The sequence below is a fragment of the Microcaecilia unicolor genome, chromosome 5 (assembly GCF_901765095.1).
Source record: "Microcaecilia unicolor chromosome 5, aMicUni1.1, whole genome shotgun sequence".
In the NCBI taxonomy this organism is placed as follows: domain Eukaryota; kingdom Metazoa; phylum Chordata; class Amphibia; order Gymnophiona; family Siphonopidae; genus Microcaecilia; species Microcaecilia unicolor.
In genome coordinates, this window is record NC_044035.1 from 66,516,237 (window position 1) to 66,539,587 (window position 23,351).

The 23,351-nt window shown below is 39.7% G+C and overlaps 1 protein-coding gene and 1 long non-coding RNA gene across 2 annotated transcripts in view; both read right to left on the reverse strand.

Moving 5' to 3' along the window:
- Positions 1 to 23,351, reverse strand: part of EBF3 (EBF transcription factor 3) — a 479,658-nt gene that overhangs the window by 429,878 nt on the left and 26,429 nt on the right. The gene's annotated exons all lie outside the window — the stretch shown is intronic.
- On the reverse strand, positions 366 to 16,583 carry LOC115470073. Its single transcript, XR_003942116.1, has 3 exons — positions 16,499 to 16,583; positions 5,891 to 5,894; positions 366 to 376 (listed from the first exon to the last, which is right to left on the reverse strand). It is a non-coding gene; the product is annotated as an uncharacterized LOC115470073 (long non-coding RNA).

The window sequence follows — 23,351 nt, forward strand, 5'->3', positions numbered from 1 at the left end:
AGTGTTGCAATGTCATCAAGCTGTTATAAAAAATAAAAATAGAAGCCCTGTTATCTTGCACAACACAAAATGTACAAGAAATATAACTAAAACAAAAACGTTTTTGTTGTGGTTGTTAACATAGAAGCATGTGGCAGTAATCTGCAATTACACATCGGTTTTGCTTCCACCAAGGAATTACTCAAGCTTAAAATTGTAGCTCTCTGGGGATAGGGGAAGGGGCAGTAGAGCGATACAAGTGGCCTTAAAATGGATTTGGGGGAACTAGATGCTTAGGGGTCCTTTTACGAAAGCTTAGCACGCGCTACTTGCTTCTTGGCTTAGTAAAAGGGCCCCTTTTGCACATTGTACAATTTTATTTTTAAGGTAAATATTGCTTTTGGGGAAAGGTGGCAAAAAGTAGAGAAAAGGGAGTATGATCTAGATTTGGGGGGAATAAGAGGAGAAAGTGTGATATTTTATTATTTATTGTGACCTTCATCCCTTATTTGAATAACTAAAAATTAAAGAACGACCTCCTTAGATGAAGTTATAATGTCTGTGTTGTTAAGAAATGTGGTGAATATGTGTACCTGTAGCTTATTTTCTGTTCTTAGTAACTTTGTATTAAGAAACTTTGTACTTATACAAAATAAATAAAGTTAGTAAGAACCATATTTACAAAGCCAATTTTGTCCCCAATTAGGGCCCTTTAATAACCTGCATTAGGTGCTCAGGCATGCATTAGTTTGGTCATGTACGCATGCTAACCACACAGTATTTATTTTTAAATTTATTTTGGAAGGGACATGTCAGGGGCAGAGAATGGGCATTACTGCCACACTAACTCGGTTAGCACATTCATAACGTGGGAGCCCTTAGCACCTCCTAAGTAGGAGGTAGTAATGCTCCTGCAGTAATTTTTTTCAATGGCCACGTGCTAAATGCTAACATTAGAACTAGAGTCATATATTCAATAAGAGAAAATCTCGTTCACACTAAAAATGGGCTTAGTGCACAGAAACTCCCGTGTAAAGAAGCAGTAAGGCCATTTCTTATTTTACATGTTTTTATACCTCAATAGTAGTTGTATATAACAGGTTAGACGAGGATTCTATTGCATGCTGACTTTCCTCTCAGTTCTTAGCATTCCTTGCATGAATTCATAACAATATTGTTAAGATCCTTAAGGAAAAAATGAAGAATTTCTCTGTGGCCTTTGTATCACTCTTTAGCAAATCCCAAATGACAGATTTATATCCCCTTTCACACTCTCTCTCCTCTTGTTTACCTACTGAAAGCTTTGATGATGGACTTGTGAAGAAATCCCTTTTTAACATGGCACTAGCAGCCACAGATCTGATAGTGCTACTTAATGATTGACAAACCTGCTCCTTTTTAAAACAAGAGGCACTGCTATTCGGGACTTGAAATTTTTGTCACCTTCACAATTTACTTGAATGACATTCCAAACCACACAATTTTCTATTGTAATAAAATAACTAAAAGAGCCTACTAACCAAGGTGCAAAACCTCCAAGGCAACTGCTAGAGATACTCCCAACATTTTGGGAGGTCTGCCGGAGAAATTAAAAACAGAGTACATTTCACTACAAAAAATACAGCGTAGCAAACAACAGAATGCAATTAGCTACACCTCTTGAGGTGTAGCTATTTGCAGCTGGAGAATAATTTTCTAAAGAGGCACATAGAGTTACGTATTCAAGTGCCTATTTGACGCTTATTTTTATAAAGAAATGTGGCACCTCCACACAAGATTGGTTTTTTTTTTTAAGTATGCAGATTATATGATTTTATAATCCACATAGTAATTGTGCACCCTGTCCACAGTTCACCCAAATTAATCCATGTATTACAGAAAGAGCGCATAGTGGAATTGGTCATTACATGGTATGTGTTCACAAATGCATGTACATGACTAGAATACCACTTAAAACTTGGTGACTCCATACAGAATTAGCATCTTAATGCATGAAAATGGCATCCACATTAACTGCAATGCACAGTCCCTAACAACATGACTGTTTAATGCAGCAATTATCTGTTAAGGTGGCCCACACTGTTAGAGCATGTTAATTCTTGCATTAAAGGACTAATGCAAGTCCAGATGACGGGTCATCTCAGTGTCTGTTTAAGTTATGGGTAAAGTAGGGTTAGGGGGAGAGGTGTGATCTTGTATACAACCATTAAATTTGAAATGAAACTAGGGTAATGAGGGGGGAGGGTGTGAGAGTCTTCTCATACAACAAAAATGGGATCATGTGTTACCCAGCTTTTTGCTGTATGATGCTTTTGTTTATTATTCTGTTATGCTTGATTGCTGTCATGTAATCGCTTGATGTTTTTGTCTAGACTTGTTGTTTAGTTGTTAGATGTTGGATATGTTTGATCCTGAATAAAAATAGTTAAACCTTAAAGGACTAATGCAACGTAGTAAATAGACTCCAAAATGCATAGTTAGTATGGTAGATGTCAAAGTAAATAGCTATAAAGTATTGCTTTTTAACCCAGCAACTTCCAACTGCTCTTTTGGGTTTCCAGGTCAATCAGGACTGGCCATCATGGAGAAATAGTGCCATGAACCTTCATTCACATCTACTTATGGTTCCCCTATTTTCATAATCCACCTCTGGCTACTGTTCCCTTTGGAGCCCAGTTCACATACAAGCTGAGTCTGACCATTAGGTGTCACCCTAATTGATGTGAATGGTACATTTGTAGGATCCCTAGCCCCAGGTGACCCTGTGAACATAAGTCAGGCACTGAATCAGGTTTTCATAATGGTAGCACATAGCACTGTCACTGAGCTACATAGATGGCCCATAAAGTACTTCTGAAGGAGATCCATGAACAAACTGCAAAATTCTTAGGCTATTCCAGATTCATACATTCAAAACTTTTGTTCTTAGACTGAACTGCAAAATTCTTAGGCTATTCCAGATTCATACAGTCAAAACATTTCTATTAGACTGAGAAGCAAAATTACTCCAGTCTTCAAACTTTACTCAGCACACAGAGCTACAACACTAATGTTTAACGGGGCAATTCTATAAATTGGCACCTACAATTACGAACTACTTGTGCACATCATTGGCACCAATAATCAGCAGTGACACACATATATATGCAGTAAGTGCCATTCTGTAAGGTAGCGTCTAAGTGCTATAGTGCCACTTACACCAACCATTGACCTAGAATAAATTATTGCACCTAACGTTTTGTGGGCAAAAGTGTGTTTGCACTAGTATTCTATAAAGACTTAAGCACCTAATTGCTGTTAGAGAATTGCCACTAAGCTCGCCCCAATGTGTCACTTAATTGTCCCCAAACTCTTCATCAAGTCAGTTGCTATAATCTTTATAGTGAAGTGTGTATTTGCCTTGTGGAACAATTAAAACTTGCGGACAAAATCATTCTAGCTCTCACCTCCACCAAAGAAAAACAGACTCAGCCTGCTTCCTTTCTTTCTTTCTTTCTCTCTCTCTCTCTCTTTTTTTCAATTTCATCGTGTTCGGTGTACCAATAATGCTCTGATGCATTTCACTCTTGACTGGATACAGTGAGATTGCTAATCAGGATTACTTGATTCAGTCAACACTGATTTCAATAAAAAGACAAAAAAAATTATCATAAATATAGAGGAAGTGCTGGCAGCAGTGACAGGTGATTAAAATCTCATTCACTTGGAATCAGTCTGATTCATCGTAGCCGAATGGAGGAAGTCTTCATATCAGAAGCAGATGATTATTATCTCGCTCACTCCAAGTCACTTGTGATTGCACATGCACACACAAATTGGCACAAAGTAGATTCATGAACAACAAATCATCACGTGGGGCCTGACCTCCTTAAAAGTGAGGCTTTGTATAATAATTCTTCTGAAACAAGATGATATAAAGTTAGATCATGACAAGTGGCCAAGTAAGTACAAGGCAGTAACTTCACATATATTTTGGTTAAATACCAAAAACAATATGCTAAAACATTTTTTGTCTGTATCCAAAACTGCTAGCTAAGTTTTACTTTAGATATGTCTTTCCTCTGGAAAAACAAATTAACTCAATGGACTATATTCAGTAAATCATGCCGAAAAACCAGCCTAACTTAAAGCAGTTGCATTCATGCCTGCTGTAACCAGGTGTAAATATACCAGTGCCTAAATTAGGCGTGGATTTGGTGCATTCTATAAAAATGCATATAACTCATGGGAACGCTCCCAAAATGCCCCCTAAACACACCCCTTGAAATGACGTGCTATAGGAGTTATGCACACATTGTTAAATCACTAACTACCACCCAGTAGCATCTATCCCACTGGCAGTCAAACTGATGGAATGCATAGTAACCAAACAACTTACTGATTATATAAACAAATTCTCAATATTACATGAATCACAATCAGGATTTCGCCCCCTCCACAGCACTGAAACAGTACTAATTACTCTCCTAGCCAAATTCAAGCAGGAAATAGCAACAGGCAAAAGCATACTTCTCCTCCAATTCGACATGTCTAGTGCATACGACATGGTAAACCATAATATACTACTAAAACTACTAGATTACTTTGGGATTGGTGGAAATATACTTAGCTGGATCAATGTATCAAGTGAAATCAAACTCAAACATATCATCACCGTGGAAAGCAGACTGTGGAGTACCTCAAGGATCACCACTATCACCGATCCTCTTCAACCTAATGATGACCCCACAAGCCAAGTCCTTATTCAACCAAGGCCTTAACCCTTTCATCTATGCAGACGATGTCACAATATATATTCCTTATAAACATTAACTGACAGAAATCACCAATGAAATCAAACTCAGCTTGAACATCATGGACTCATGAGCAAATGCATTTCAATTAAAACTCAATAAAGAAAAAGCACACAGTCTCATCCTCTCATCCTAATACAGTGCGGACAACCCCACAAGTATAAACACCCCAGATTACACCCTCCCTATCTCAGACAGGCTGAAAATCCTCGTCGTTACAATGAACTGTAACCTTACACTAGATAGCCAAGTGAAATCCACAACAAAGAAAATGTTCCACTCAATGTGGAAACTCAAACGTGTGAAACCATTCTTCACAAGGGAAACATTTTGCAACTTGATACAATCAATGGTACTAAGCCACGTAGACTACTGCAATGGAATTTATGCAGGATGCAAAGAACAAACCTTAAAGAAACTTCAGACCGCTCAAAACACAGCAGCCAGGCTTATATTTGGAAAAACGCGATGTGAACGTGCAAAACCCCTCCGTGAAAAACTGCACTGGCTCCCAATCAAAGAACGTATTGCTTTCAAAATCTGCACCCTGGTTCATAAAATCATCTTCAGCGAAGCCCCGGGATACATGACAGATCTCATAGACCTACCAACCAGAAACACATCTGAATCAACACGAACATATCTAACTCTCCACCACCGAAGCTGCAAAGGGCTTAAATACAAATCAACTTACGCATCCGGTTTTTCCTACATAAGTACACAACTGTGGAGCGCATTACCAAAAGCCTTGAAAACAATGTATGACCACCTAAACTCCCAGAAATCACTAAAAACCAACCTGTTTAAAAAGGCATACCCTACCAATCCAACTTAAATGCCTGAACTCTGCAAAACAAATGAAACCAAAGTACGTAATGGACATAACAGAACTCTTCGATTCCTAATGTGTCTGTTCCACATGATGAAAAAAACAGTATGGGCTGTTAATCCTAAACAGGTAATCTAATACTCCAGAGAACTGAAAAACAGCCAAACACAATCCAAAGGGTTGTGTGGAATGAATGCAAAGAAATGAGGAAAGTGGAAAATACCCTCAGAAACCAAGGCTTGTTGATTAGACCTTGGCAGAAGCCTTGGTTTCTGAGGGTATTTCCCACTTTCCTCATTTCTTTACATTCATTCCACACAACCCTTTGGATTGTATTTGGCTGTTTTTCAGTTCTCTGTTCCACATGAACCTTATCTTACCACAACATCACTTTGTATTTGTTCATACCGGAGTCGGCAAACACCTCTCCGGTACTATGTAAGCCACATTGAGCCTGCAAATAGGTGGGAAAATGTGGGATACAAATGTAACAAATAAATAGAATACGATGTGCATGTAACTCCCAATTAAGGCCAATTAACGCCGATAATTGGTTGTCAGCCAATTATTGTACTGATTTGCTCATTAATCAATTAAGTTGCACGCACAAATCGGCTATGCGTGTTGATTTGTGCACGCAACTTTAGCGTCATATATAGAATCTGGTGGAATATGTGTTGCAAACTACACCACAAAACATAGTATATCAATATACATAAATGGGGTAATTTTATTAAGCTTTTTATACACGTACGGCTTGTTTTACATACAGAAAAGGGCTTTTATATATATTTATCAGAAGTAAGTGAAATGGAATGTTACTACTAAAACGTGATCTGTGCCTAGAGGTTCTTGGAGGTATTATTTGGGCTGAGCAGAGGCAGCATCATGATATGCACATATTGTATAAAATGCATAGATAAAACTGTACAGCAGTGTTCTCAAGACGCTCCAAGAGTACCCCCAGCTCAGTCTGATTTTCAGGATATCCACAAATGAATATGTATGAAATAGATATGCATACAATGGAGGCAGTGCATACCCATTATGGATATCCTGAAAACCAAATTAGTTGAGGATACTCCAGGCACAGCCTCAGAAACATGGATACAGAGTTCATGCACAAATTTACATCTTTTCCAGAGCTGGTGTATATTTCTGTTTGGGCATCTGCATGCTACTGAGGCTAGTTTTAGAACCTATATTATAAAAGCACCTGAGCATAAGGAAATAACCTATACTCCAAACAAACACAATACTAATGTAAAAACCATAGACTATTATGTAGACTGATAAATTAAATACAGAGCACTTTTTTACACTTGGTAGAGCTGGAAATTATTGTTGTAGATCATTGCTCCACTTCACTATCTTTATACGTTGACATTGGGTTTGGACAATAAGTACCTTTGGACTTCTTATCTATGCATCCTACTATAAAATAATTCCCCAAAAGCATTAAGTATTAATAAATCGCTTCATACAGGTACATAAAATTTCTGGTGATATCACCTCAGCATTAAAGATAATCTCAGATAATGTCCTTTCCTCTGTGAAATGGTTTAAAGGAAACAGACTGTATATAATTTTAGAAAGATGTAAACCATGTTGTTAACTAGGGCAACATTTATAGTTATTCTTTAGAAGATGACAATTGAGGAACATTCTATTATGATTGTAAAAAGCGAAGGTACTTACCTGTAGCAGGTGTTCTCCGAGGACAGCAGCCAGCTTATAATCGAAAGACAAAAATGCCTATATTGCGACCTAAATCGGGAGATGGACGTTTATCTCACAAAAACGAATAACACGGTACAATCGAAAGCCGAACTTGGACGTTTTCAACTGCACTCCATCGCGGAAGCGTACAAAGTTGACGGGGGCGTGTCGAAGGCGTGGTGAAGGCGGAACTGGGGCGTGGTTATCGGCCGATCAGAGATGGGCGCCTTTCGCCGATAATGGAAAAAAATATGCGTTTGTAGCTAGAATTTAGGGCACTTTTCCTGGACCCTGTTTCTTCACAAATAAGGCCCCAAAAAGTGCCCTAAATGACCAGATTACCACCAGAGGGAATCGGGGATGACCTCCCCTGACTCCCCCAGTGGTCACTAACCCCCTCCCACCACAAAAAATGATGTTTCACAACTTTTTATTTTCACCCTCAAATGTCATACCCACCTCCCTGGCAGCAGTATGCAGGTCCCTGGAGCAGTTGTTAGGGGGTGCAGTGGACTTCAGGCAGGTGGACCCAGGCCCATCCCCCCCTACCTGTTACAATTGTGCTGCTTAATGCTTAGTCGTCCACCCCCCCCCCCCAAACCCACTGTACCCACATGTAGGTGCCCCCCTTCACCCCTTAGGGCTATAGTAATGGTGTAGACTTGTGGGCATTGGGTTTTGAGGGGGATTTGGGGGGCTCAACACACAAGGGAAGGGTGCTATGCACCTGGGAGCTCTTTTACCTTTTTTTTTTGTTTTTGTAAAAGTGCCCCCTAGGGTGCCCGGTTGGTGTCCTGGCATGTGAGGGGGACCAGTGCACTACGAATCCTGGCCCCTCCCACGAACAAATGCCTTGGATTTATTCGTTTTTGAGCTGGGCGCTTTCATTTTCCATTATCGCTAAAAAACAAAAACGCCCAGCTCACAAATTGTCGAATAAAACATGGACGTCTATTTGTTCCGAAAATACGGTTCGGTCCGCCCCTTCACGGACCCGTTCTCGGAGATAAACGCCCATGGAGATAGACGTTTTCGTTCGATTATGCCCCTCCAGGCCTTATATTCTCACGTGGGTAATGTGGCACCGGTTGGCCTGGTCCGGAGCTTCTAACAAGCTTATAACAGAGCTTTATGGAGCACGAGACACACTCTACTGCCCAGGCACGACTGCCTTCTTGCCCGCCGTGAGGGCACGTCTCCCGCAGTTAGATACTGCAGCAAAAATAAAAATGTGAATAGGAGACAACTCCAAGGGGAGGTGGGCGGGTTTGTGAGAATATAAAGCCTCCTGTCCTCAGAGAACACCTGCAACAGGTAAGTACCTTCGCTTTCTCTGAGGACAAGCAGGCCTAATTATTCTCATAAGTGGGGAATCCCTAACATCCAGGCTCACTACAAATAACAAACATTGGACAACTTGGCCTCACAACGATGAGAACATAACTCAGGTTAACCTGAAACTATAGTCAAACTGAGTGAGAATGCAGCCTGGAACAGAATAAAATGGGCCTAGAGGGGGTGAAGTTGGATTCTAGACCCCAAACAGATTCTACAACACTGTCTGCCCAAACCAACTATCGCATTGGGTATCCTGCTTGAGGTAGTAATGAGATGTGAAGGTGTGGACTGAAGACCAGGTCATAGACTTGAAAATTTCTTCAATGGATGCTGACCGCAAGTGGGCTACCGACGCAGTCATGGCTATGACATTATGAGCTGTGACATGACCCTCTAGGGTCAGCCCAGCCTGAGCATAAGTGAAAGAAATGCAATCTGCCAGCCAATTAGAAATTGTGCGTTTCCTGATGGCAACTCCCAACCTGTAGAGATCAAAAGAAATGAAAAGCCGGGCGGACTGTCTGTGGGGCCTTGTCCGCTCCACATAATAGGCCAATGCTTGCTTGCAGTCCAAGGTGTGCAAGGTGCTCTTGCCAGGATGGCCATGAGGTCAGAGAAAGAATGTTGGCAAGACAATCAACTGGTTCAGATGGAACTCCAACATCACGTTCGGTGGGAACTTAGGGTGCATGCAGAGGACTACTCTGTTGTGATGAAACTTACTAACATATATCCAGTACTAAGGCCTGAAGCTCGCTGAAATAACAGCCACCAAGAAAATGACCTTCCAGGTCAAGTATTTCAGATGGCAGGAAGTCAGAGACTCAAAAGGAGCTTTCATCAGGTGGGTGAGAACGACATTGAGATCCCATGACACAGGCGGAGGTTTGACAGGGGACTTTGACAAAAGCAAATCTCGCATGAAGCAAACAACTTTAGGCTGTCCAGAGTTGGGCTCACCCTCTACATGGTGATGATAAGCACTAACTGCACTGAGGTGAATCCTTACAGAGTTGGTGTTAAGACCAAACTCAGAAAAATGTTGAAGGTATTCAAGCAAGGTCTGTGTAGGGCAGGAAGTAGGATCTAGGGCCTTGCCTTCACACCAGATGGCAAACCTCCTCCATTTAAAGAAGTAACATTGTTTGGTGGAATCCTTCCTGGAAGCCAGCAAGACCCGGGAGACACCCTCTGACAGACCGAGAGAAGCAAATTCTAGGCTCTCAACATCCAGGTCATGAGGGCCAGAGACTGAAGGTTGGAATGCTGAAGAGATCCCTCATTCTGCATGATGAGGGTTGGAAAACACTCCAATTTCCACAGTTCTTCAAAGGATAACTCCAGAAGAAGAGGGTACCAGATCTGCCATGGCCAGTAAGTTGAACTTAAGATCATGGTCCCATAGTCTTGCTTGAGTTTCAGCAAAGTCTTCCCCACAAGAGGGATGGGAGGATACGCATACAGAAGACCCATCCCTCAATGCAGGAGGAAGACATTCGACACTAGTCTGTCATGAGCCTGAAGCCTAGAACAGAACTGAGGGACTCTATGATTCAGGCACACGGCAAGGAGATCCACTAAGGGGGTGCCCCACATTTGGAAGATCTCGCAGGCAAAGACTATGCTGAGAGACCACTCGTGAGGTTGCATAACCCTGCTCAGTGTTGGCCAGACTGTTGTTTTTGCCTGCCAAATAAGTGGCTCGAAGGAACATGCCATGCTGACGAGCCCAGCACCACATCTGGACAGCCTCCTAGAGGGCATGACCAGGTGCCCCTCTGCTTGTAGGTGTAGTACATTGCAACCTGGTTGTCCATTTGAATGAGTACAATTTGGTGAGACAGCCAATCTCTGAAAGTCTCGTTGAGATAAGGGAACACATGCACCCCCAGCCTGCATAGCAATGCTGTGACTACTACTAGGCATTTGGTAAAGACCCTGGGTGCTGATGCAAGGCAAAAAATGCAACACATGATACTGGAAGTGGTGTGTTCCCAGCCAAAACCGAAGATACTTCCTGTGGGCTGGAAGTATCGGGATGTATATATATGCGTCCTTTAAGTCCAGAGTTTATTCAGAATTTTTTAATTTGAGCTAGAGGAAGGAGTTGTTTTTCATGCCTTAACCCTCGTCCCTGAAGCAAGCAATTGAAACCTGCAGAGTCAGGCGGTTTCAGGGGAAGGCATTGTGGAATTAAGTGGAAGAATTCCCACGAGACTAGATAAGTACTCAGCTTTTTACCTTGTACATTTGTTTAAAAAGACTGAAAGTTTGAAGTATTCAGCTCTTCACCTTGCACATTTGGTTTAAAAAGACTGAAAGTTTGTAGCACAGTGGTGTCGGGAAGCAATAAAAAAGGAAAAAAAAGGAAAAAAGCCTTCCGAACTCACTGCAGGGATGCCCGATGAAAGAAACGCTATACCATTTCATAGCAGTGTTTTTGACTGCATGAGGAGTGGGAAAATCATCTGAGGGTTCCCTTGCTACTCATTGGTGTGCATTGTATTATAAATACTGGATAAGTGGATCAGTGCATTGGCGTTAGCTGAGACTTTAGTTTAATATTTGGATGGCTAAGGTCCTGGTTTATTTTGTTCATTTTTGGATGTTACCAGAGACCACGATATTTTTGTATTTTTCCGTTGGTAGCATTTGGAAATGTGCATCTGTGATGTTTTTCATGTAAGTTTCAATTTTTCTAGTATTGCTGCATGCTGTGTTTGACTTCTTGAGGTAAGTTCAGTATTTTGCCTTCACATTTTTTTTATTTCTAGTTCCTTGTGTCAAATCTGTTGTGTCATGTGTTTTTCATGTGTGATCAAGGTGCAGTATTCTGCTAGTGTGTAGTATTTGTAGCCCTTTTTGTTTTGTTTTGTCACTAGGTAGTGTACTGCTGTTTTAGGGTCTGGTGTAATTACAGTGCTGCCTTTCCACGCATAAGGTATAGCTTGTCCTGCCCTTGGAATTAGTGCTGTTATGGTTTGGTAAGGTTATGAGTGTGTTTTTGCACAAGTTTGTGTAAAGTGTTTTGCAGTGGAGAGATTGTGTGTTGGCCTTACTGAGGTAGCTCCAGAACATCAGAAAGGGTGTAGAGCCTAAATTATGACACACTACCTCTTGAAGGATCTACATATAGAGCTTATGCATTTCTAAGGTCTACACTGGCATGGTATGGGAAAGGGGGTGGGGAAGAGGGAGTTCTGGATAAGGAGGAAAGAAGGAAGATATCTCATACATATTCATTATGGTTATTCGCAAAAAAGCCAGCTCTTCCTTCCTTCCTTCCTTCCTTCCTTCCTTCCTTCCTTCCTCCATATTAGCATATACATTTGCATATATATATATATATATATATATATATATATATATATATATATATGCAAATGAATATGCTAATATGCCCCACCCCATCCTTTGCCCACCCAAATGAAACAAACTACGCCCATGCGCGTATCCAATTTGTGCACACAATTTAACTGAGTAACAAGCCAATTAGTGCCAATAATTGAGCACTAACAATCAATTGCTCTAGTTGCTCTAACCACTAGGTGGATGAATGGCCTAGTGGTTAGAGCAATGGTCTTGCAATCCAGAGATGGCTGGTTCAAATCCCACTGCTGCCCCTTGTGATCCTGGGCAAGTCACCTAACCCTCCATTGCCTCAGGTACAAACTTAGATTGTGAGCCCTCCTGGGACAGAAAAATATCCAGAGTACCTGAATGTAACTCACCTTGAGGTACTACTGAAAACAGTGAGAGCAAAATCTAAATTTAAAAAAAAATTATTAGTGTTAACTGGCAAGCACTATTCTACAAAGATGCGTATGTAAATCTTTTAGCGCACATCTGATAAGAGCATGGACTGGTTGGGGCATTCACAAAAGATGCTTACACTATTATAGAATTTGCAGGATCGCTGCCTAATTTATGTATGAGGATTTACATCAGGTTTCAGTTGGTGTAAATCCTCATGCCCAAAATTGGTTGCGGATCCCAGCACTATGTGCTATTCTATAAACAACATCCAAATCACAGCACTGTTTACAGAATAGCACTCAGTGCTCATTTTATTTGGTGCCCAAATTTGGGCGCCATTTAGAGAATTTAGTCCAATATTTATATTCTGCGCAGGTAGGACACTTTTTGTTAAATCCATATAAGGATACCAGCAAATACATGTGAATTTCTCTGTGCTTACTGCAGGAGCATCAATTTCCTAAGAAAATATTTTCAAAAAAATAAAGCAGCATCATTCAGGGCTTTACAAGTGGACTGGTAATTACACAAATAAGTGCCAACCTAGCAACATGCATGTGTAACTGCTGGATTTCACAAGACTATGGGCCCTGTTTACTAAGCTGCACTAGATGCACGTTAGTGCTTTTAGTGCGCGCTAACTGTGTAGGTGCCCACAATATTCCTATGGGTGCCTACAAAGTTAGTGTGCACTAATTTTGTGCACGCGCTAAAAATTGCTAGCACACCTTAGTAAACAGGGCCCTACACATGTACAAGAGGAGCCAATTAAGAAGCCGAGGGATTCTTTTTTTCAGGTGGCAATAGCACAATTGCTCCCTTAATCACTATTGGAAACCCCCTATGAAAATGAGCACGTAGCTCACCCTTTCACACATCTTCTTAAAAATCTATGTATCCTGTGGCATCTGCACTTGTATATAATGCAATGTAAAACTACTATTTATACGTATATGCTATTTACAAATGTAGATGCCATGCAACTCTTCTAAAATACCCTCCTATACATGTAGCAGTGCTGAACGTAGTAATTTAAAAGTAGTGCAGGCATTCAAATTATTATAGTCACACCATTGATTAATACTGATCTCATTTATTTATAGAATGTCTATGGGGTGCCTAGATGGAGATATTCAGTTGTAGAATTGCCTCCTAAATGTATTGTCTCTGCATAACCTGTATGGGATGATGTTGGACATTCCCCCAACAGAGACTGCAATTACTGCACATTAATTTTTTGCAACTAACACACTGATAATTTGTAAAGTACTGTAGGGGTCCTTTTACTAAGCTGCAGGAAAAAGGGCCCTGCGGTAGTGGCCAGGGTAATTTTTCCCGCACACCAGGCCCTTTTTACTGCAGTAGGTTAAAAAAAAATTTTTTTAATGGCCATGTGGCTCGATAACTCTTACCACATGGCCATGCGGCAGAGAGCACTTAACGCCACCCACTGAGGTACTGGTAAGAAATCTCACAGTAACCGGCCAGAACACGGTGATGGCCAATTACTGCTGGGTTAGCACTGCATTATTAAAAAATGGTGCACGCTCAAGCCAGAACTACCATCGACAGCCACACTGGACTGGCGGTAGTCCCGAGTTAGCATGTAGTAAGTCCGCAATGGGCTTACAGACACTTTGTAAAAGGGCCCCTTAGTAACCAGATCCATTAGGCTCCTCAATAGGTCTTATAGTCTATGATTCTCTGTAAATATTACTTACTGAGGTGTTTAAGATTTTAATGAGTAAAATCTTTCTAGCTGGTAAATTTTATCTTGCAGACCAAGTTATGAACATAAAAACCACGCTGAGTCTGGCAATGGGCTATCAATCTCTGCATCCTGTCACTGACAGTTGCCAGTTTGTCACACATACCTAGATGAATCCATAAATTATATCTATTTCTCATAGCTCATTTCCAGGAATGAGCAGTGGATTTCCCAAATCTACCTGGCCGATACTATTTTATGAATTTTTCCAGTAGGAACTTGTCCAAACCTCTTTTGAAACCCACTATTTTGGAGTGCTCCTTTGAAGGGGGGCAGACTCAGGAAAATGTCAGAAAGTACTTTTTCATGAAGAGGGTGGTGGATATTTGGAATGCCCTCCCATGGGAGCTGGTAGAGATGAAAACGGTAACGGAATTCAAAAATGCGTGGGATAAACACAAAGGAATTCTGTTCAGAAAGAATGTATGCACAGAAACTTTGCAGAGATTGGGTGGCAACACGGCTAATTGGGAAGCAAAGCTAGTGCTGGGCAGACTTCTACAGTCTGTGCCCTGAAAATAGTAAGGACAAATCAAGGTCAGGTATACATATAAAGTAGCTCATACAATGAGTTTATCTTGTTGGGCAGACTGGATGGACCGTATAGGTCGGTATCTGCTGTCATCTACTGTGTTCCTATGTTACAATGTTACATCCTCCAGCAACCGATCCCACAGCTTAATTATGCACTGTATGAAAGAACATCTTTCTATAACTTGTTTTCAATCTGCTGGTTATTAGCATCGTGGAATGGCACTTTTTGTGATGTTTAAAAGGTTAAACTATTGCCAATTTAACTGTTCCACTCCACTCATGAATTTATAAACATCTATTATATCTCCTTGCAGTTTATTTAATTATTTGTTTATTGGGATTTATTAACTGCCTTTATAAAGAGATTCACCCAAGGAGGTCTACAGTAGGTACAGTTGAACATTAAACTTACAATTTTGTTAACAGCATAACAATAGTAAAATGAACAAAGTTGTCTTTTCTCCAAGCTGAAGAGCCCTAACTTGTTTAGCTTTCTCTCTTTTTACTAAAAGATATATTCTATCCCCTTTATCATATTTGTCATCCTTCTCTGAATCTTTATTAGTTCCACTATATCCTTTTAGAGATGAAGTAATTATATCTGCACACTACACACAATACTCAAGGTGTGGTCACACCAGGGGCCTAAACAGAGGCATAATGATATTCGCAGTTTTCTTCTCTATTCTTTTATGAATAATCACTAACATTCCATTTGCTTTTTTAGCATCTGAGACATACTAGGCGGAAAATTTCAATGTATTGTCCACAATAACTCCAACATCTTTTTCTTGGTGACTCCTAAAGCAGAACCCTGCATTTTGTACCTGTAGTTGGAATTCATTTTCCACATGTGCATCACTTTGCACTTCTCCACATTAAAGAGGGACATTATCAATGTGTGCTTTTGTTAAGACATGTTATTTTACTGTTAATCCCAGTTATTAGTAACTAGGTCTCAGTGTATAAAATAAGGCCTCTGCTAAAATAGTGGTAAAAATAACATGTCTTAACAGGAGCCCATACTGATAACAATACCCCTAAATTTCATCTGTAATTTAGATACCCAGTATCCTACTCTCACGAGATCCTTCTTCAAATCCTCACAATCCACTGCCATTTATCTGAGGGTGATTTTCAATATGGCATCTAAATCTGATTTTGGATGTTTTACTGAAAACGTACAAAAATCAAGTGGCGAACATAGTGATTTTCGATCCAGAAAATCATCTATCTTTTTGTTTTGAAAATGGCCATTTGGTAGATGTTTTTGAGATCAGTACATCTATCGTTTTTGACCATTTTCAAAAAAAACAAACTCCAAGGGTAAAACACAAAAACAAATCATTGGGATGTATTGAGGGGGGCCAGTCTACTAGCATTCTTAGTAGACTGGCCACACAGACATCCCAGTAGAGCAGTGGGCACCCTAGGGGGCACTGCAGTGGACTTCACATAAAAGCTACACATCTCACTATTACCCCCTTACATTGTATGGTGAGCCCTCCAGAACCCACCAAAAACCTACTATATCCAACTGTACACCACTACAATAGCCATTATGGCTGCAGGTGTCACCTATATGTGGGTATGGTAGGTTTTTGGTGAGTTTTGGATGGCTCACAGTTTTTACCACAAGTGTAACAGTTAGAATTTGATATGGGTGTTCGTCCTTTTCTCTACAGTGCACTGCACTGACCACTAGACTACTCCAGGGACCTGCTTGCTGCTCTAATAAGCCTGGCCACAACATCTGAAGCTGTCATAGAGGCTAGAATGTACTTTCACACCTTTGGGGTGTAAGAAGGGGTCAGTGATCACTGGGGGAGTAAGGGGAGTCATGCCTTAATCCCACCAGTGGTCATTTTGGGCACCTTTTGTGCACCTCTTGTGACTTGAGATTAAAACAGGTCTAGACCAAAACATCTAACTTTTAGCCCTGGACGTTTTTACTTTGTTCCATTATGGCAGAAAAACATCCACATTTTGGGAACACTCAAATTCCACCCCCTTGTGATTTGAACGCACTGCATATGTACTACATAGAAAACGTCTTAAACATGGGCTTCAAAAATAGTGATTTGGATGTTTTTGGCAAAAAAAAAAAAACATCTGCCACTTCGTGCTACTTGTTGGACAATTTTCTGTTTCAAAAATGAGCCCCTTTGTGTGTTCCACAAATTTCATCACCTCACTCATCACTCCTATCTCCAAATATTTAAATACCTTCATGGCATAAATGAAATGGAGGAGATTCTTTTTCAATTAAAAAGAAGCTCTAGAATGAGGGGGCATGGGATGAAGGTGAAAGGGGACAGACTCAGAAGTAACCTAAGAAAATACTTCTCAGAAAGTGTGGTGAATTTGTGGAACGGCTTCCCGGTGGAAGTGGTGGAGATGAACACTGTAACTGAATTCAAGAAAGCTTGGGACAAGTACATAGGATCTCTAGGGGAGAAGAATGGATAGTAGATGGCATGAATGGGCACACTGGATAGGCCATGTGGTCTTTATCTGCCTTCGTCTTTCTATGTTTCTATCATTTATGAATGTGTAAAACAGCACAGACCTTTTGGGGCACTCCACTAGTCTTTTCCATGTGAATAACAAACCATTTAGTCCTACTCTCTGTTTCCTGTCTTTTAGTCAGTTTACAATCCACATGAGGCTATTGTTTTCTATCCCATGATCCTTCATAAAGAGTATCTCATGATGGAGTTTGTCAAATGCCTGCTGAAAATATGCTGTATCAACTGGCTCACTGCTATCTACTTGTTTGTATACACCACCAAAAATAAAATCTTCATAAATTAATAAGGCAAGGCTTGCATTTGCTGAATCCATGCTGACATGTTTCCATTGAGCATGTCTATCTATATGGTCTATAATCCCTGGAATTCTTTTTAAAATTTGCCATTAAGGGCTTCTTTTACAAAGTCACATTAGTGATTCCTGTATGGGAAATGAGAGGATGCCCATTTAATTCTTACGGCTTCTTCTCATTGACTGCGTGGGAATTGCTAACGCGGCTTTGTAAAAGAAGCCCAAAGTTAGCTACCCACCAATCCTCAGGTTTGAGCTCTGTCAGGATTCTGTGGTGCATACCATCCAGTCTTAATTTATTGCTCTTGAGTTTGTCAATTTGGTTTCTTTCATATGATATAGACTAATAACAGTGTGTTTTCATTTCTGTGAAACATCACCATCAAATAAGGCTTCAAATAATGACCCCAACATTCTCCTCAGCAAGGGCTGTGGCAAATAAATCATTTAGCTTTTCTGCTATTATGCTCCTTGAGCACTCAATTTACCCATCGGTTATCCAGCAGTCCAACCAGCTTTTTCATGGGTCTTGTGGATCAGATGTGCTTGCAAAGGTTTTCAATATTAGCTGTTTTCTCTACAGAAAGCTTCTTTTTAAAGTTTCTCTTGGCCTGTAGCTTTACTTGCCAATGCTTGTGCTCACCCCTATTTTCTTCATTAGAGTCTGCTTTTCATTTTCTGAAGAGTGCTTTTATGGCTTTCACTGCCTCTTTCACTTTACCATTAAACCACACTGGCCACCAGTTAGCCTTCTTTCAACATAATGTGTGGAATGTATTTTCTCTGGGCTTCCAAAATATTTTTCAATAATGACCACATCTATACATTTTTGATGCTGGCAATAACATCTTTTAGTTTTTTTCTGATTTCTTCATTTTATCACACTCTCCCTTTTTAAGTGTTACAGCAGTAGGTGTTTTTAGCATCTTGCTTCCAATGATGACAAAATCGATCACATTGTGATCACTATTGCCTAGTAGCCCACCAGATCCTGTGTACCAGTAAGGACGTGATCTATAGGAGCTTCTCCTATTGTGAAATAGTCATATTTGCAGTTTTTTTCTTCTTAATACCCTAATGTTTATGAAAATTTTGATTAGGTAAGAGAAACCCAGTTCAGAAAACAAGAGTGAAATGTTTGTGAAAATAAAAATTGTGAGCATGTGGTCACAAACAAGATTGCTAAACTGAGTCAAATGATAAGTATGAGCATACTCCTTGTCTTGCATTGTTATTTGTGTAATTTCAGAACAGAAACATACACATTTTATTTGTGTTTTTCAGAACAGAAATATGCACACTGACATGATATTCTGTGTTTAATATTTTTATTCAGCTTTAAATATATTATGTTATTCCCTATTGGGTGTTATTTTACGAGTCATATAACGGTGGAACCATCCATGTAGAAATGTTGACTTTAGAGTCTCACTTTACTCATGGATGTCCTTAACACACAGAAATAGCAACGGGGCATGTTGGTTGTGGCTCAAAAATCTAAACATGTATTCCCCATTTCCAAAAGCAGTAGTTCTCAGCCCAATCTTCAGGACACACCTAGCCAGTCAGGCTTTCAAGATATCCGCAATGAATATGCATGAAATAAATTTTCATACAGTGGAAGTAGTACATAAACAATTATCTCTTGCATAATCATTGTGGATATCCTAAAACCCTGACTGGTTGTGTGTGCCCCGAGGACTGAGTTGAGAATCCCTGTCCTAATGGGAATCCACATGGGGATTTACAGTTGCTTCCTGGCACATAAAAGTACTTGTTTTGGCCAGGCCTGTACAGGAAGAATTAATGGAGTTATCTTTCTTAATCCTCCATTGTTTATTCCCCCCTCCAAACTGATTATAAAAATTGTGGCCTCTGTATTTAATTAGCAGCAAGGACACATATAAGTTTGCAAAATGCCTGACATACATGTACAGCTTGCAGAATACCACCTTATACATGCAAGTCTGAGCTAAATTTCCTCAGTTGATTTTTTCCACATATATATTTGTAAAATAGCTGCATCCATTACATGTGCCAGAAAATACACCTGCACTCCTGAAAGTATTTTAGAAATGGCTCTGTGTCAGCGGATCTTTTTCTAAAATACCATTGGAACTGTGCATGTACCAACCTGGACATCCTAATTCCAATGTCTACATTCTAAGTAAAATGGGTCAACGTGTATAATAAAATGTACAGAATTTCCTATTACACTCATATAATGAGAATAACTTTCTGATAAAAAGCCTTATGCAGAATACAGCTAACAAATTAGGGGACAGTTTACTAAGCTGCATTGAGGGGGTCTTTTACTAAAGCTTAGCTTGAATTATCTGTAGCAGAGCTCATTTTATTCCTATGGACCCTATTGCAGATAACTTGAGCTAAGTTTTAGTAAAAGACCCCCTAGATGTTTAATTGGCTTTTAAGAGTTCTAATAGCACAGCACGCAGAAACACAGAAACAGATGGAAGATAAGGGCCAAATGGCCCATCCAGTCTGCACATCTTCAGTAACCACTAACGTTTCCTTTCCTAAGGGATCTCACATGCCTGTCCCACACTTTCTTAAATTCTGACACAGTCCTTGTCTTTAACATCTACCGGGAGACCATTCCACTCATCCACCACTCTTTCAGTGAAAGAGTATTTTCTTAGATTCCCCCTAAGTCTACTTCCTCTTAACTTCATCATATACCCCCCTCATTCCAGAGTTTTCCTTTATTTGAAAAAGGCTCACCTCTTGTATATTGACGCCACTGAGGTAATCACTAGAATACTGGCATATGCACATGTGTGTGTACACATACATGTGTAATGCTGAAAATCCATCTGAGCACTATTCTGTAAATGCATGCAAACCTTACATATTGCGTATTTGACAGATGGGCATACACATAGGCAGAGTCTGGGTGGAATATTGGTGGGACTCACAATTATATGCATAACTTATAGAATACTATACCTTACACATGTAGTTCCAGCATTTAGGCCCAAGCACTTACATCAGCTCTGGTCTGCTGGCTGGTATAATTGCCCATGCCTAAATTATAGGTATATATTTCACCTGTTATGCAGATATTTTATATAGTGAAGTAGGTGCCTTCTTTCCTTTATAGAATAGGCACCATATAGGCATCTTCTGGGCACCTACATAGGTGCACTGTTATAGAATTATTCCCCTAAGGCATGGTATGGGGCAGGAAACTGGTAGAGACTGTATCTGGCAAGTAACACAGAGGTTATTACCATATGGTAATTGCTAATAGAGAAACTAATGCAGTGCAAATAGCTACACCTCCAGAGGTGTGGCTAACTGCATTCTGTGCATCTTCTGTGCTGTTAATGTGCGTAGTGTCAATTGCTCTACATTAACTCACAGCTGCTTAATCGAAAGTGCTGGGAATGCCCCCGACAATTAACACAGAGGTTTTGCACTTAACATGCCTTAACTTTGGCTGTTAATGCACATTGGATGCAAAATCATAACATAGGTTAGTAAGGCCCCTAAAGATTTTACAGCTGGCTAGAAGTACTCTTTAGAATGACAGTACAATCAAACACAGTAGCAATTCGAATGTCAAAGTGCAAGTCAATATCTTAGCAGAATAGTTCTAACAGAAATGAATAGCAGCAGTTCTAGGTAAGGAAGGTTAGCTCAGATCCAAGGATCTGGCTTGTGTTCCAAGCAATTAAAGATGGTTGAATCAGTAGGGGAGAAAGCAAGGCAAGATGTTATTTAGTATAGTTATGGCTCATAAAATCAACCTGTTGAAGGCTGTAGAAAGGGAAAACTTTGTGGTGGTAACCATTAAAGAGTCTATTTCAGAGCCATCTGGAGTCTGTCAGCCTGACAGAGAATGAAGTTGAAGAGTTAAGGAAGCGACCCAGTAGTCCTAACACTAAGAAGAGATAATGCTCAATTCCCTGCAGTGTCTGCATCTGACAGCCCAGTTATTACCACTTTTTATTTTTTCCAGCCTTCTTTGAAACTAGCTAATCCCAAACAAGCAAAATATGTGTCCTTCTAAATAATAAACTTTAGAATATCACCATCTTTCAAAATATTTAGGTAGGTTTAGTTGTCTTAAATCTCCATCTATAGCTAAGTCAATGTATTGCTTTAAAAATGGGATATCAGAGTCAAACTAGTGAAAAAAAAACATTAGGATCTGACTTTACTGTTTTACATGTTGCAATTAGATGAGTTGGCTCTCTCCAGAGACTAAACTCCCAAAATGCAGCCAAGTACAAGGTTTCAATCACCCTTAAAGTGCTGCTTAGAAAAGGTTTTAATATGGGCACAGAAGAGAAGAAATTGTTTCCTGACTTGAGGCATTATTGTCTTCAAATAGTACAGACTACAGAGCACAATGATTTTGCATACCATTATAAACCACTGCATAACAAAAAATGGTGGTATTCTGAAAACTAAAAATGTTGTAATTTGCATGTACAGTAGCACTGCTCGACTGCTGTAAGCAAAACGTAACATAAAAAATAGACAATTTGTGCACAATGAGCTACAAAGAATTCATTTTACTCATTAGATTCTCTTGTTTTGATCTCCATTTCCTCACAATTGTCCTAGCAATTAAGGTACATCCTAGATAGCTCTCAAACAGAGAATAGAATGCCCATCACAGTATTTATTATTGTGGGCAACGGAGTGAAGAATCCTATGGGACACAGAACATCTAAGAATGAAAATGGAATTAAGCCTATATGTGTATAAACTGCAGATAATTGTTATACTTTATGATATATGATACATGCAAATACAAATTAATAAGGCTGAAGTACTTTTCACTACTAAGGAATATCTAAGAATGAAGCAAGGTGAATGGCTCTGTCTGACCAAGGTAGCCCTCATTAGGAAGTATTTCTGCCAATGTGCACAATTTATTACAAAAGTGTCCACACATTTCAGACTTGTGGCTTTTATCAAAGTAAGTTAAAAGGGTGGGGAACCATGTTCCTTCCAGCTGTGCCCTGTTGAATGGTCCAAATTTTCATTCTTCTGCAGGCAGCGTGGAACCATGACCCGCACATGTCAGCTAACTGAATGGTCTGCCTGCCTAGCTCAGGGTGCTTCAACAATTATATGTTATCCTTGGTATTTACAGCTAATTCTATTTTAGAACAACCAAGCTGAGCACAATGCAAGAAGGTAATAGTGATGTACTAATACTTTTCATACAAAAATATTGAAAGCAAAAGTGCTAGGTAGAGTCTTTGAATTATCAACTAGCCTATTTCTTCACATTTTTCCTTTATTTCACATTTTTCATAGATTTCTCTTTTTATTGTGCTAAAATTCTCCATTTCTTATATTCTTAGAATATAAGGTGTGCACCTGATCCTACCCTGTGTCTGCTTTTTATTTTTCAGGTCATATTTCTAATTTATGTGTACTGTTGTGATGTCTTTATTGAGCTCTGATGACAAGAACACAGCATCCAGGCTTATTTAGATTGTGTAATACTGGGAAGCACCTAAGTGGAAGATCTCCAAACTTGAAGCAGTAATATGTCACATGGGATGAAAAAAATATCAGACCAAAAAAGAATTATATATATATATATATATATATATATATATATATATATACACACACACACACACACACACACACACACACATACATACATATATTTTAGTAATTGTTCTGCCAGCTGAGATCTAATAAATGCTTATTTTGTTTCTAATGCTATTTAATTTAATAACAGTACTATAAAAAATTAAATCATTCTTTGGGCTCTGTTTACTAAGGTACGCTAGTGTTTTTAGTGTGCTACATGCGCGCATGC